Here is a 14,800-nt window from a genome sequence, read left to right as displayed (position 1 = left end):
ATGTCTAATCTTTATCTGTGTGCTGCATGGCAAGACAAATTTCACTACACCATTGGGTGTACGTGACAATAAATGTCCTTTGTCCTTTGTCCTTTAAGATCATAAGTGATAGGAGCATAATTAGGCCATTCGGCCCATCGTCCACTCTGCCATTCAATCATGGCTGATCTATTTTTCACTCTCAACCCCATTCTCCAGCCATCACCCCTTAACCTCTGACACCTGTACTAATCAAGAATCTATCTCTGCCTTAAATATATCAACTGACTTGGCCTCCGCAGCCTTCTGTGGCAAATAATTCCACAGATTCTCCACCCTCTGACTAAAAAAATCCTCCTAAACGAACGCCCTTTAATTGTTATATATGGTTATATATTTGGTATTTATGGCCTTAAATGGTGATATGATCAATAATTTCAATGTTAAGGGGAACATAGAGCAGAGGGAACTCAGCGGGACAGGCAGCATCTCTAGATAGAAGGAATGGTGACGTTTCGGGTTGAGAGGTTTTACCAATCAGCTTGACTCTGGGATGTGGGAGGAACCCAGAAAACCCACATAATCACAGAGAGAAAGTAAACTCTACAGTAACAGCACTCAAGATTAGGATCAAGCCTGGATTGCTAGAGCTCTACAGGATCGGCAAAAAACACTTACCTAAAAATAGGAGATCATTTACATACTTTTACAAAAAAGATACTATTAATTTCAGCTTTCAAGGTATCAAGGAAGTTGTGCAAATCTGGATAAGTGGTTAGGTCACAGATCTGCCAACATTTTGTTGAAAGCTGGAGCATCCCTGACAGAACAAACATCCTTCCTCTCCCGGTTTTTTGTTCATGTAGAAAGGTATCACACTCTTGCTGAACATAGTAATTTGTTGGTACTTGTAGAATTCAGACACAACTTGTCACATCAGCCTCAGAGTGGATATTATCATGCACGCATGACTTCACTCTCTGACAAACTGAAACTTCCACCGAACTATACAGTACACTGGTGAATATTCGCACTTTCTGTCTTTGTGAAGGAGATTATTATTAAGGCAGCTTTCAGCAATTTAGTCTATAAAAAGGTCTAGGAACTCACAGAACTATGTACCGGGATTGAGTTATTTGTTTAATAAGCACACTTTTCACATTTGTAACTATATCCAGTGCAGATTTATCGTCATAGAGTGATACAGCGTGGAAACAGACCTTTTGGCCCAACTCGCCCACACCAACCAACATGTCCCAGCTACACTAGTCCCACCTGCCCGCGTTTGGTCCATATCCCTCCAAACAAGTCCTATCCATGTAGACATTTCTTCTTGATCAATAATTTCAATATTTGGTATTTATGGCCTTAGATGGTGATATGATCAATAATTTCAATGTTAAGTGGAACATAGAGTAGGACGACAGATGGCACAATGGGCTAAGTGTTCGGCTGGCAACCGGAAGGTAGCCGGTTCGAATCCCGCTTGGAGTGCATACTGTCGTTGTGTCCTTGGGCAAGACACTTCACCCACCTTTGCCTGTGTGTGAATGTGTGTGAATGTGTGTGAGTGATTGGTGGTGGTCGGAGGGGCCGTAGGCGCAGAATGGCAGCCACGCTTCCTGGCAGACAGTTTCTCTGGATGAAAGGAATTAGTGACGTTACAGGTCTACACCTTTCTTCAGACTGGGGCCTCGGGTTTGAGGTCTGAAGTCTGAAGAAGGATTTCGACCCGAAAGGTCACCAATTCCTTTTCTCCGGAGAGGCAATCAGACCGCTGAGCTACTTCAACTTGTTGTGCCTGTCTTCATGTCAACTAAGACGTTGTCAAGCAGTGTCTTAATGTTAAGAATTTAGTTCTAAATTTAGACAACAGACAATAGACAACAGATGCAGCAGTAGGCCATTCGGCCCTTCGAGCCAACATCGCATTTAGCTGCATTGTCTCTGTTTACAAAGCAAACAAGACTATAGAAAAACTGGAGGTAGAAGACAAATTTAACATTGTGTAGGATGCTGGTTTAAACTGAAGATAGACACAAAAAGCAGGAATAACTCAGCAGGACAAGCAGCAGCTCTTGAGAAAAGGAATAGGTGACATTTCAGATCACTTGGTGAGGAAGTCCAATAAGGCACCAATATCAACAATGTTTTCCATTATTGTTATTAAGATCAAATGTAGAGTTATAGCCATAGAATGATGCAGCGTGGAAACAGGCCCTTCGGCCCAACTTGCCCACACCGGCCAACGTTTCCCAGCTACACAAGTCCCACTTGCCTGCGCTTGGTCCATATCCCTCGAAACCTGTCCTATCCATGTACCTGTCTAACTGTTTCTTAAACCTCGGGATTGTCCCTGCCTCAACTACCTCCTCTGGCAACTTGTTCCATACACCCACCACCCTTTGTGTGAAAATGTTACCCCTCAGATTCCTATTAAATCTTTTCCCTTTCACCTTAAACCTATGTCCTCTGGTCCTTTATTCACCTAGTCTGGGCAAGACACTCTAACTGATCTATTCCTCTCATGATTTTATACACCTCTATGAAAACACCCCTCATCCTCCTGCGTTCCAAGGAATAGAATCCCAGCCTACGCAACCTTTTCCTATAGCTCAGACCCTCTAGTCCAGGCAACTCTTGGCCTGATGGCATCTATGGAGAAAGAAACATAATTCATGTGTCAGTCAATGATCTACAATGGATACAAAGGATACAAAGGATACAAAGGACATTTATTATCACATACACCAAATGGTGTAGTGAAATTTGACTTGCCAATGCAGCACACGAATAAAGATAAGACACAACATTAGAGAATTTAACAGCATAAAAACATCCCCCCACAATGATTCCCACAGTGGGGGAAGGCAGCAAAGTCCAGTCCCATCCCTGTTCACCCATAGTCGGGCCTATTGTGGCCTCCGCAGCCAGTCCGATGTTTTCAGGCCCTTTTGCCGGGAAGATGGAACTCTGGCGTTGGTGAACACTCCCCAGCAGCTTGGAAATGTCTGGAGCGGCCGCTTCCTCCCTGGAGACCGCGGCTCCCGTAGTCCTCAGGCCGCGCTGGCTGGAGCTCTGACTGGCGATCTCAAATCCCAGGCTCTGCGGTGTTTTAAATCCAGTTGGACACCCGCAGCCACAGCTCCGCGATGTTGAAGTCGGCGGCCACAGCACTCCGGAGCCCACCGCACAGCGACCCGGTAAGGCATCGCCCGCTCCGTCATGGTGTCCCTGCGCTGCGCCGCCGCCGAAGCTGCAGTCCCGGCCGCTCCCGACAGGAAAGGCCGCTCCAGTCCGATGGTAGGCCGCCAGGAGGGGGGCGAAGAAGCAGCTCGGAGGGAAGCCGCCTCTCCGACCAGATAGGGACTAGGAAATAAAGTTTCCCCCTTCCCCTCCCCCCACCGACCACATAAAAGACTAGAAGACCTCCAAAACAAACACCCCAACTCACTAAAAATTTTAAAAAGGGTGAAAAGACTAACAGCGGCTGGCAGGGCAGCCATACTCGACGGCGCCCCCTGGGAATCAGACCAGTGAATAATTAGAAACCAAGTAAGTTTTAAGTTGCAAAGAAGAGGAGGAGTAAAGGGAACCAAGGAACAGCCAATAATTACATAAAGGGAAAATAGATGATGCAGATAAACATTGGATGAGAGAGGCTTGTTAAATGCCGGCTGATTACATGGAGGACATGGAAGTAGAGGAAGAACTGAAAAGGGGATCACTCAAACAAGCAAGGATTTTTGGAACTGTGAGGTGCAGAAGGCATCAGTTGCCAGAGATTTAGTTTAGTTTAGAGATACAGCGCAGAAACAGGCCCTTCAGCCAAACGAGTCCACGCTGACCTGTGATCCCTGCACATTAACACTATCCTACACACAATAGTTTTCACTTACACCAAGTCAATTAACCTACAAACCCGTATGCCCTTGGAGTGTGCCAGGAAACCGAAGATCTCGGACAAAACGGGGAGAATGTACAAGCACCTTTACTCGGGATTGAACCCGGGTCTTTGGCGCTGTAAGCTCTGTAAGGCAGCAACTCTACCGCTGCGCCGCCGCGCCACCCGTTGGGAAGTAAACAAAGGGGAATGCTATGAAGCCTATAAACCAAGTAAATTAAATTAAATTAAATTTCTTTATTTATATAGCACATTTTTAGTCAACTTGCATTGACCCCAAAGTGCTTCACATAATTACATTCACATACACAGGCAAAGGTGGGTGAAGTGTCTTGCCCAAGGACACACACAGGCAAAGGTGGGTGAAGTGTCTTGCCCAAGGACACAACGACAGTATGCACTCCAAGCGGGATTCGAACCAGCTACCTTCCGGTTGCCAGCCGAACACTTAGCCCATTGTGCCATCTGTCGTCCACAGGAAATCTAAGTAGCATCTAAAGGAAAAAAAAAACTGTTAACATTACAGATTAATAACCAACATCTGAACTGCAAAGCAGACAATTGCAAATTCTGAAACAAAATCGGAAAATACTAGAAATAGGGAGGTGAAAGAAACAGAACCAAACAGACCGTTGAATGATTATTGACTAAATTTATCAACTATAAAGAAAACAACTGATCCAGTGAGCACCCCATCCCCCAACATTTCCTGCTTCCACATCAGCATGTCTCAGTTTGATATGGATTTGACATTACATTCTGTGGCCTATGTATAGATTGTGAAGTTGAGAAGTACTTACCACCCACTAAATGTTAACTACATATCATAATTAAATTGTTGTAACGACCTATTAATTGTTTGAAATTATCATTTCAAATTTCTTCTCATGTAATTAAGAAGCGCAGATTGTGCGAGTGGTAACGATGACTCTAAATTGCTACTTCATATTTGCCAAGAGGGATTTTAAACGAGCATCTCTTTGAAACTGATGTCCATCGAGGCACTCTGCTCAGATTCAGTGCAGGTCCAACCTCAAGTCTCTCAACCTGAGATTCCTGGATCACCTTATAGGAAAGAGATCAAGATGGATTCCACACCGTGTCCAGGAGCTGCTGGAGAGCCAGGCTAATTCCCCAGTGTTTCTTGAGGGTGGAATCATTCCCAGTTTCACTATTGTTCAGGATCATTTCCGAGTCTGCTTGAGCCCAAGAGAATCACTTAGCAATGGAAGTGGCCATTATTATTATACAGTGAGATGACTATGCAAGATTTGACCCAGGAGGCCACTGAGAAGACGGGCGGAGGAGTCTCGTGGGTCGGAGCCCGAGCCTGTGGATGACGGAGACTCATGGGACGACGGAGCCCGCAGCTGGAGCCTGAGTCGGTGCCGTGGAGGCGTCAGGAGGGAACCCAGTGGTGGTTGTGGAGGAGGTCAGTGAGGGAGGTCGATGAGGGTGCCGGCGGTCGAGGACGGGCCACATGGGAGTCGGAGGATGTGCCGTCGGGAGATAAGGAGGACCCGGTGTGGGGGGACTGCCTGGGGGGGGGAAGAACAAAAGAGGACCTGGCACGGGATACTTTGTAACTTTGTCAGCGCTCTTCATAGAAACATAGAAACATACAAACATAGAAAATAGGTGCAGGAGTAGGCCATTCTGCCCTTCGAGCCTGCACCGCCATTCAATATGATCATGGCTGATCATCCAACTCAGTATCCTGCACCTGCCTTCTCTCCATACCCCCTGATCCCTTTAGCCACAAGGGCCACATCTAACTCCCTCTTAAATATAGCCAATGAACTGGCCTCAACTACCTTCTGTGGCAGAGAATTCCAGAGATTCACCACTCTCTGTGTGAAACATGTTTTTCTCATCTCGGTCCTAAAAGATTTCCCCCTTATCCTTAAACTGTGACCCCTTGTTCTGGACTTCCCCAACATCAGGAACAATCTTCCAGCATCAAGCCTGTCCAACCCCTTAAGAATGTTGTAAGTTTCTATAGGAACCCCCCTCAATCTTCTAAATTCTAGTGAGTACAAGCCGAGTCTATCCAGTCTTTCTTCATATGAAAGTGCTGACATCCCAGGAATCAGTCTGGTGAACCTTCTCTGTACTCCCTCTATGGCAAACATGTCTTTCCTCAGATTAGGAGACCAGAACTGTACGCAATACTCCAGGTGTGGTCTCACCAAGACCCTGTACAACTGCAGTAGAACCTCCCTGCTCCTATACTCAAATCCTTTTTCTATGAATGCTAACATACCATTCGCTTTCTTCACTGCCTGCTGCACCTGCATGCCTACTTTCAATGACTGGTGTACCATGACACCCAGGTCTCGTTGCATCTCCCCTTTTCCTAATCGGCCACCATTCAGATAATAGTCTACTTTCCTGTTTTTGCCACCAAAGTGGATAATCTCACATTTATCCACATTATACTGCATCTGCCATGCATTTGCCCACTCACCCAGCCTATGCAAGTCACCTCTAGTCTAAACCAGGATAATTCATCAGTGTACCCATCACCACATCACCAATCTCACATATCATTCCATAGAGTATTCAATCCCCTGTGACAATATTCAGTATCATTTTTCAGTGCTATCAAAATCCATGATAATTCTGCCATGCTGCTAGGTCCTGCTGCTTTTTCTACTAGTGCTGAATTACCTGGATTTCAGCTCCACATTGCCCTGCCCAGGGTTAGACAGACAGCTGCACTTGCTACATCCACCATACCAACTTGCTTCACATCTTTAGAAATAGTTAAAATTAAATTAAACAAAACAATAAGGGTGATACAGTGGTACAGCGGTAGAGATGCTGCTTTACAGTGCTCACAGCGCTAGAGACCCGGGTCCTGTCTGTTCAGAGTTTGTACGTTCTCCCACTGACCTGCGTTGGTTTCCCCAAGATCGTCGGTTTCCTCCCACATTCCAAAGGCGTACTGATTTGTAGGTTAATTGGCTTGGTGTAAATATAAATTGTCCCTAATGTTTGTATGGTAGTGTTAAGCTCATAAGTGATTGGAGCAGAATTAGGCCATTCGGCCAATCATGGCTGATCTATCTCTCGCTCCTAACCCTTAATGTGTAGGAATCGCTGGTCGGTGCGGACTCGTTGGGCCGAAGGGCCTGTTTTTGTGCTGTTTCTCTAAACTAAGCTAAAGTAAACTAAACTAAACTAAATTACATAAATCAACAAAAATATCACATAAATAGCTCTGACTGAATAATGAGCAGGGTTATAAAATGGAATCCCCAAAGCATCAATAAAGCACTTGTAATTTTTAATTTTATCATTGTGAATTAGTGAGCAGATGTTATGTCCACGTGATATAAATTTGCAAGATTCTTAATAAAAGAGGAATCCATTAACTCACCAGAAGAAAAGTTCTGGGAGAAACTGGGATTATATAAAAATGACATTTATGTTCAATTTCTGCAGAACTGTAGTTATTGAGTGGCTAAAATATGGCAATTTATATAAATATTTGAAGATGTGATTTTATAACATAATATACCTGTTACTTTAAGATTGCACTAAATTATTTGTAGCTTCCTTACCCAATTATTACACTGACTCTGGCCAGACTTAGGTTGAACCCAGAACTGATCATCAATCATTGCCCTAGAAATTCCACAATGCAGCATACAGTATCTCTTATGTCTGCTATGTGATTAAACGTTTTATGAGAATTGATTAATAATTGAAAATTGGGGATCTACCTCATGGAGCAGAATTGTATTTGTAAGTGAATGGCTGAAAATAGGTAGTTCTTGGTCTAGATCATAGATCATCAGGCTTGGCGATCATTTCGCTGAACACTTCCGCTTGGTCCGCCTAAACCTACCTGATTTCCGAGTTGCTAAACACTTTAACTCCCCCTCCCATTCCCAATCTGACTTTGCTGTCCTGGGCCTCCTCCATTGTCAAAGTGTGGCCCAGTGTAAATTGGAGGAATAGCACCTCATATTTTGCTTGGGTAGCTTATACCCCAGCGGTATGAACATTGACTTCTCTAACTTCAAGTTGCCCTTGCTTTCTCTCTCTCTCCATCCCTCCTCCTTCTATGTTCTCCGACCAGTCTGACTGTCTCCTTGATTAAATTTTATCTTTGTATGCTTCGTTGTCAACTTCTCCAAGCTAACAATGATTCTACATTTTCCTTGATCTATATCTCCTTTGATGTCTGATTTTCAGACCTTATCCTTCCATACCTCTGTGTCTTCCTCTCCCCTGACTCTCAGTCTGAAGAAGGGTCTTGACCCAAAACACCACCCATTCCTTCTCTCCAGAGATGCTGCCTGTCCCGCTGAGTTACTCCAGCATTTTGTATCTATCTGTAGGTCATAAACAGTTGAGTGGCAAGGGATGGGAGGAATATAGCGCCAATTGCAATGGCGTTTCTGAACCATCCGAATGGGGTTTTAAGGATCGGTATTTGGATGGTGGTTGTGTGTGACCAGATTTGTTGAGACTATTACACTGGAGTGGTGTTTTTGTGCCATTCCAAAGAGGGAACGAAAACTGTTTTGGGAAATATATTTTCTACCAAAAGTGGCACCACACACCAGTTTAACATACTTGCACTCCACTGGCTGAGACTCCACACAGGTTATGTTTGATTCCACATCCACAAACTGTACATCTATCAAAGTAAATCATGCAACAGATACATAGAGGGCAGAAGGAAAATCATAGACCATACTTCCCATGCTCCCAATAATATATCTCTGACATGGGGTACCAGTCATTTCCCCAAGTTCAGTAAATGCTGTGTATAAACATATTTAGTTTAGTTCAGTTTAGAGTTTAGAGATACAGTGTGGAAACAGGTGCTTTGCCTCACCAAAGTCCACACCAGCCAGCTTTCCTCGCATATTAACATTCCTACACACACAATGACAATTTGCATTTGTACCAAGCCTGTATGTCTTTGGACTGTGGGAGGAAACCGAATATCTCGGAGAAAACCCGCACGGTCACGGGGAGAACGTACAAACTCCATACACACAGCACCCGTAGTCGGGATCGAACCCGGGTCTCTGGTGCTGTAAGCGTTATAAGGCAGCAACTCTACCGCTGCACCACCGTGCCACCCATATACAAAAGATTTCTAAACCATTATGTGATTTTGGAAGTAAAGCAGTATATTTTTTATCCAGATGGTTATTAAGTTTAGAAATCACTATCTGCGATTCCTCCTAATGGATAAATCAGACCAATTCATAACGAGTTGGTCTCCATTCGTCGTTTTTTTGGAATCATATGGTGCAACACAATTGTAAAAAATAACTGTTTCAGGACTGGACGAGGGTTGGTCAAGACTATAAATAATGATCTCCTTTTCTTTTTTATTTTCTTTTCTTTTCTCTATTCTCTCTCTCAACTTTCTTCATTTACTCGTTTTCTTTTTTCACACACTATATATTTCACATCTTTCTATCCTTTACTATCTAACTTCTTTTTCTTATTCTAATCTTTTTTCAGTGTAATAAAAAAAAAAAAATAATAAGTTGTACATAAAATGTATTATGAAAATATATATTAGGCACTTTGGTGCCATATGACTGTACTTACTTCTAATAAAATAAAATATTTAAAAAAAAAAGAAATCACTATCTGGAGGCAGGAATCTTTATCATATTTAACAAATACTTGGATGTGCACTTGTAGAATGACGAGCTATGGACCCAATGTCTGATGCTGAGAATGGATTGGAAATATATTTTAGAACTGAATGGCGTCCTTCTGCTTCCTGAACATTCTGTCTATGATTCTAACAGTGATAATAGATTCAGCTGGCTTAAGGGCCTGTCTCACTTAGGCGACTCTTTAGGCGACTGCCAGGGACTAGTTTTAATGGAATTCACCTACAACACCTGGCAACAACCTACGACAGCACCTACGACAACCTATGGCAGCAAATATTGTCTCCACTGTCACCGAAACATTTTCAAGATGTTGAAAATTTTGTGGAGGTCACCTGTAGATGCCCAAAATATCACCTATGTGGGACAGGCTCATATTAGGATTTTATGTTTCAAACCACAATCACTACATCCAAATGCTACATGATTAAAATGTTCCTTTGATACTTCATAGCCTCTAACCAGAATAATACAGGCAAGAAGCTATTTAAATCTATCATGCCAATGCTATCATGGGCGGTGCGTTGGCGCAACGGTAGAGTTGCTGCCTTACAGCTCTTACAGTGCCAGAGACCCTGGTTCAATCCCGGCTGTGGGTGCTGTCTGTACAGAGTTTATGTGTTCTCCCCAGGGCCTGCATGGGTTTTCTCTGAGAACTTCGGTTTCCTCCCACAGTACAAAGATGTACAGGTTTGGAGGTTTATTGGTATAAATGTGAAAATTGTCCTTAGTGTAGGATAGTATTAATGTGCAGGGATTGCTGGCCAGTGCAGACTCAGTGGTCCGAAGGGCCTATTTCCATGCTGTATTGCTAAGACTAAACTAAAATGCTGACTCACAGAATAATCCTACTACCAACTAACATTCCTTGTAACTTATTCTCCACACATTCCTATTGATTCTCCCCAGATCCCTACCACTAACCTAGACCATAGGGGAATTTAGAATGGCCAACTAATGTACCGAGCTACATATCTTTGGGATGTGGGAGGAAACCGGAGTCTCTGTGTTGCCCAAATATATTATACAACTGTAGACAGAAATTACTTAAAGGACAGAAAACTGACAGTAAGAAATTTTAGGAGAGTAAGCTATAATAGTAAGATTAAACGAGAACTTACCAGTTTGAAGTTTGATCTGTATTTTATGAGGAGTTACGATGAGGGATTACGTGAAGAACCCGCTCAGTGCGCAGGCGCGGCATACTTCCAAGCAGCGGTGTGAAATCACAGATAGACACAGTTATTTGAAGTAAACATAGTAAAGATAAGGAGACATCAATGTATTAGTTTGATCCATATAATGAGGGTGGGAGCGGAGGGCACGTAATCCCTCATCGTAACTCCTCATAAAATACAGATCAAACTTCAAACTGGTAAATTCTCGTTTAATCTTACTATTTTACTTCGGAGTCACGTGAGTGACTACGTGAAGACTTCAAAGCTCTGTGATTTCTAACCGTGTAACAGTTCATACTTCACTCGCTGCCGAAGTCATTCGAGGGAGGAAGTATGTTATCGTAATCAACCATGAATCTGTTTGTAAAAACAATAATGGTGTTATTAACAACAACAAGACCAATTGCTCCCCCGGGCTTAAATTATATATTTTTTGCAGATTCTTTTTCTGCAAACGATACAGGTTCTGTCAGTGGTTTGTTATAAAAGTTTGGAACGTATACTCCCTAGACCACCCTGCAGTAGCCAGGATGTGGTCCATAGGCTCATCCATCCTCTTAGTTACTGACGTGGAAGCTGTCCTGGTGGAATAAGATTTTATACACGTTAGTATTTACTCCAGCAACTCCCAGTACCTGCTTGAGCCACTAGAGATAGTTTAGCTCGTCACCCGACCATGAGGTTTCCTGTGGCTGACCCATAAGGCATTTTCCTCTCCCTCGGTATTCCTTATTGTGTCGATCTCTAAGTGGGTCATGACACATAAAACGTGGTTCAGGTGGGTATGCCCGGAATTTCATGACTGGACCTGATGTTCCTGGTCTGTTCTGTTTGGCCAACCCTTGAATGGGCATGTGACACTATCTGGTGTTATAACCATGTTGTCCCATCGCAGTAGATGGGAGAGCTGGCTCTTTGTGTTGATGTAAGGCCACCAGCATGTCCATCTTCAGGGTAGGCTGTTCCAGGATGAGTGACCTGGCTGGTGATCATCCCCTAAGGTATGTCAGGATTTCACTGACATCCCAATTTGGGTGTACCTATTTCTGGGGAATGGATTGATATACCTCTCCTGTATCTGATCACCAGTGAGCGGTACCCAAGTTGAGTAGGCTAACAGAACATGTCCTTCATTGTGGTGAAGACCTGCCAGGAGTTCCAGTACAGTTTTTTGTTATAGTTGAATGTGTAATTCCTGTTTTGGAAAACAGTGTACCATTTCTTGATGCTCCTCAGGTATGTTCCCTAGGATATGTGACGGAATGCTGTCATCAGGTTGATAGTGCTGCTGATCCAAGCACAGCAATGGTCTTCCCAATTCTGCAATTCTTTTAATGACCATGTCGAGGATCACTGGGAACCATGCTTGTGGACTTGGTCCACTGTAATTTGCGTAGTACCCGACTGATGAAGCCGTAGTACCTATTGAAGAGGTAGAAGGAAAGGAAAACATAGAGATTAGGATCCCCCCACCCCTCAATACGTGGGAATGTCTCCATTGCCGCTGCCTTGAGATTGGTTTCATGTGACGTAAGTTAGTACGTGGTGATTTAATTGGATATAAGGAATCGATATCTGGTGTCCATATTGCTTAGTGATTTCAGCAAATATTTTTGGTTTAAATGTAAGTTTACAGTATTTAGCTCACCTGATAGGTGAGTTACTGATGGTCAAACATGTTTGACGACATACGGTTTGCAATTGTTAATAAATTGTCCCCTAATATCGATGTTCTCCACCCAAGTGGTTTGGTATATGCCACCACTGATGTTGTTATCTTATAAACGAACATGCAAATTTGGTGGATTACTGAGCAAATGCTTCACTAGAATTAAGTAAGTTAATATATAATATGTTTAAGTCAATTCATATTGGCATTAAGTATTACAAGCTCAGTAACACATCAGGACACATAAGATGTTACTCAAAACAGGTGGAAGTGTACAACCATAATCCTTCCTGCCGATAAATTCCATGATAACACTACAGATTAATCCATTTGCCCCCATATTACAGGTATGGAGATAGTTTTGAACACTAGTATCTCAGCTCATAGGAAAGGTACAAAGTTCAGTAGCTGGTAATGCTGCTATATCCCAATTACTTTGCCACGTAGTTGATTGGTGGTTAATGCACCATGACTGATAGTCTTAATGAATACCAGATAACAACGTTGTGGATGGTCAACGTAAATATCTGGATATATATTTTGTGCACCGTTCCCAGAGGCACTGCAATAATGGTTCGATGCGTGGAGTGGACGGAGCAAGCCCCTATTCCATCTCCCTGTTCCAAAATTCAATTTAATATATGGTCCCTAGATAAGGGACGTATCAGATTATTAAACTGATAAGAACAGATACTACACTTGATCTTAGCCAAAAGGCCGAGAAGCGATGCAGCTAAAGCTGTATCCAAGGATAGTTTGTCGTTAATATATAGACATGCCATGACGGAATGTTTCTAAGTGTCAGGGCTAGTTGATTCTGGATAACTTTGACTTAAATGCCGCAACGCTCATCATGGTTACTCCATCCAGGTAATTGCGGTATATCCGAAACTTATATGAGAAGGTACTGAATAGTGTGCATCTTCAAGGTCGATGTCTACCATAAAGTATCCTTGGATCCATGGTAGTAGTTACAAATCCCATGAATGGGTATACCTGGTGAAATACTCAAGTGGTTTATCAACGATGTTGCGACATTCACCGCCGTGGGAGGGTAGACCACTTGGGGTGCTTGCTGAATTGGTGGCAAGATATTAATTCTATTCCCCTTGTATTTATTTTTTGGTATATAACTACCAAGAGTGATAGCTTCCTAACCAGGCGTGATTCATCCACCCCTTGTTAGTACAACCCTTAACCTTTATGTGATGGTAGGAACCATACTTATCTGTCTTCATTGTTGTTTTCTTCGGTTTCTGGTTCCTTGTTCTTGTAGGGACGATGTTTGTTGGGGGGTGGCGCATTTTCCCCTGGGGCCTGCTCTGGGCCGTGGCCTAAAATGCTACGGGTTTGGCATGCAGGCCCCGAGCTTTCACCAGTACCATGAGGTAGACGCCCCTGGTGGACACGTTGAGGTACTGCTGTCTGGTTTAGAGTGGTGCTCATTCCAGACTCTGCCCTCTTGTGCCGAATAGTTTGAACACTTCGTCCAGTTTTTTAGGACTGGTTTGGTAAGTGCCAGGTAGCAGGATCTGTGCTTGTGAGGTCGGCGTTCTCATAGTCCTGTTAATTTCATAGATTGTGGGCAGGTTTGTGAGTTCATTTGAGAAGTTATGAGGTATACCGTTGAACAGTAGGGTCAGGTGTTTTGCCATACTACCCTGCCCTTCTGGAATGAGCAGGTGGACATGATAGCCGACGTCAAGGTACCAAATGCATTTTTTAAATATTTAGGTTAAATGCGCTGCTCAATGTATCCCCCAATAATGGCGGGCACTTTGAGTAAATGCAATTTAGGGGAGGCGTGATAAAACCAACGCCTCATGGCTACCTGTCTTGGAGAGATTTTTTGGAAAAGACAGGTAGTAAGCTGGCCATCAGTTGAGACTGAAAAGCCATCTCGCTAGTGGTGGAGCCACATAGCGGCCACACCCAGCAGCTCTTCCTGATCCTGTACCTCAAGCATACTCCCGATATTGTTCAGCCAGTGACCCCTCTTCATGACCAGCCCAGCCACTGGTCACCCCAAAGCTAACCACACTAAGGAGGAAGCGATGGGCAGTGCCTAGGCACTGTGGAGGGTATGCCTGAACCCTCCAGCGAGACTGCCCCTCACGTAGCGTGTCTCGCAGGAGCTCCTGCTCCAGGAGCCGCTCCAGCGGCTCAGGCGGCTGTCTCTCTCCCATGCGGGTGGAGAGACGTCCCCTCCGACAAGTCGGAAGCCACTGTCCGGATGCCTCTTCGGATGGCTGAACATCCAGCCCGCAGCTCAGGCACTAGCGGGACTGGCTTCGGCGCGGTGTGGGGATAGCGGAACGCCCGGTAATTGTTCCTACCGCCTTCTTCTGGAGCTTTTGTGCCTTGTAGTAGCGAGAGCGCCCCTCAAGCAGCGCGTCTCACAGGCACCTGCACCGAG

At 44.0% G+C, this 14,800-nt stretch overlaps 1 non-coding gene across 1 annotated transcript; it reads right to left on the bottom strand.

The window, feature by feature from the left end:
• Window positions 1–12,921: 12,921 nt before the first annotated feature.
• LOC116974753 lies at window positions 12,922–13,113 on the bottom strand. Its single transcript, XR_004412424.1, has one exon. It is a non-coding gene; the product is annotated as a U2 spliceosomal RNA (small nuclear RNA).
• Between the last annotated feature and the right edge of the window lie 1,687 nt (window positions 13,114–14,800).

This window comes from Amblyraja radiata, chromosome 6 (assembly GCF_010909765.2).
Source record: "Amblyraja radiata isolate CabotCenter1 chromosome 6, sAmbRad1.1.pri, whole genome shotgun sequence".
Lineage (NCBI taxonomy): Eukaryota > Metazoa > Chordata > Chondrichthyes > Rajiformes > Rajidae > Amblyraja > Amblyraja radiata.
The sequence above is the reverse complement of the archived record's forward strand: the minus strand, read 5'-3'. Positions and strand labels throughout refer to the sequence as shown.